Source organism: Condylura cristata, unplaced genomic scaffold (assembly GCF_000260355.1).
Source record: "Condylura cristata isolate star-nosed mole 26May11 unplaced genomic scaffold, ConCri1.0 scaffold00009, whole genome shotgun sequence".
Classification (NCBI taxonomy): domain Eukaryota; kingdom Metazoa; phylum Chordata; class Mammalia; order Eulipotyphla; family Talpidae; genus Condylura; species Condylura cristata.
In genome coordinates this window covers 1,835,187-1,837,312 of record NW_004567110.1, presented here as the reverse complement: position 1 = coordinate 1,837,312, position 2,126 = coordinate 1,835,187, and positions in this window count along the sequence as shown.

The following is a 2,126-nucleotide window of genomic DNA, read 5'->3' as shown; positions in this document are numbered from 1 at the left end:
GCAGCTGGCCGGCGGGGCCCGGCCCTCACCGCTGCCCCCCTCGGCCCCTTCTCCCCCTCCTCCGCCTGCCCTCCAGCGTCCTTTGCTGGGCCCTGCCCCTGGCCCAGCCTGTGCCCGCGGCCCCGCTGCAAGGGTCGCCGCCCACCTCTGCTGTGGCGCCCCTCTCTCAGCACCAGTGGCCCCACACCCCAGCCCAGCACTGTGGGGGCCAGTGGGGCCCTCAGGAGCGCCCGGGCTTGGCGCGCAGCCGGCACTGGGAGCTCGGGGCTGCCCCCGGCTTCAGCCTCCTGCTTTATCAGCCCCAGCCAAACCGAGACCCCGCCACGGTTCCTCAGACTGCTGGGGGGGGGGGGCGCGGAATGGCCGTCCCCGTGGGGCTCCCGGCTACCAGTGGCGCCTCCTGGGAGGCCCCCACGGGGCCCCGCTGGCCTCGGTACACCCCGACCCTCCTACCTGGGCTCGGGCTGTGCTTCTGCCGGCACGTGAGGACGCGTGGAGCTGGCTGCTGCCCTTGCTGCGCCGTCCTGGCCCCACCACGACTCCCCGTGGGGCCTGCGGTCACCCGGGGCCCCCGGAGACACGTGGGCTGCAGTGGGGTCAGCTCACGAGCCGAGAGCCTGCGTGTCCGGCAGAGACAGACCCGTGGCGAGCGCAGCCTGCGAGCCCACTGCCCGCCTCCAGCCCGGCCCCCTGCCCAGGGTCACGTAGCCTGTTGGGGCCTCAGTTTCCCTGCAGTAAGTCGGGGTCTGCACGTTTCCTGGCACACACATGCGGCTGGTGCGGCGCTGGGGGCGGCGGCAGGCTCGCCCGCGGGCTGCGGCCCTGGTGCCCGGGCCAGCGGGGCCCGTGCCGGCCCCTCTCCGAAAGCTGCGGTCAGCGCCGCCCCTTGGGGCCTCCATCCCGTGCAGGAGAGCAACGGCAGCCTCCAGGGTCACGCGCGGCCAGCGCCCTCTGCGGCACATGCTGGGGAGGGGGACCCCGAGCTCTGGCTTTTCTCTTTCACCCCACAGAGGACGGGGCTCCAGGATGTGAGCAGGCGGCTCTGAAGGCGGCTGCTCCGAGCCCTGCTCCCAGGACACCAGGGAGAAACTGGGGCCGCGGCCTCTCACTGTGGGGCCAAGCCGGCCGGCCACTGCCTACTCCCGGACGGCGGCTCTCGGTCAGCACCCTGGACAGCGACGCCGGGCCCAGGCGCCTCTGGGGAAGCGGTCTGGGCGGTACACCCCCGCGGGCAGAGCACCCCTCCACCCTTCAGGGGCTCCCTGGGCACACCCAGGGCCGCTTCCTCCCCTGGCTGCAGGCTGCTGGGCCCGGTGGACCTGCCCAGATGGATGGCTCGGCGTGGAGCGGGGCCCCTGGGAAGACAAGGCCGTCCCTGAGCAGCAGCGTGCTGCGCAGCAGCGTGAGCCTTGCGCCCCCCTAAAGCGGGGCTCGGAACTCCCGTCCAGGCCCGCTTGGGTCACCTAGGAGGGGGGTTCCTCCTTGAGCTGGGGCCGGGGCTCCAGCAGAGGGCTTGTGTGCCCGGTGAGGGCCCCTAAGCCAGTGGGCGCCCCGCCCCTTTGGAAACACTCGCCGCAGCCAGGCTGGGCGCATCTGCCCTCACCCAGGCCTGGGCCTGCGGGGCCCGAGCAGCAGCCCCGCTCAGCTGCCAGCTGCCCTCGCCCCTGGCTCCTGCCCAGGACGGGGCATCGCTGGGCAGTGTCCGGAGGCCCTTGTGGGTGGGGTCAGCACCCGCCTGGGGCTCCAGTTGAGCCCTTATGGCCAGTTGCAGGCCAAGTGGGCCAAGTCAGCCCTGCTGGCTACCCTGGCCGTGAGTCCCGGCTCCTGGGCCGGGCAGGGAGGGCGGTGCCCTAGCCCTGCACCCTGCTCCGCCAGGCTGTCCTCACCCACCGCCACCTGTCTACCCTCATTGCCAGCACCCTCCTGTGCCGGGGGCCTGTGGCCCTCCTCTGTGTCCTGGGGCACCTCTGTGTGCCCTTCTCACCCCCGCCCCGGTGACCCGAAGTCCCAAACAGAGGCCGCGCGTGCAGGAGGACACCGTCCCGTCCACGGGGGTCCGGGGCTGGCGGCAGCGGGCGAGCAGCGGCCAGGGTCCAGCTCGTGGTGGCGGCCCCCGGTGCCCACAG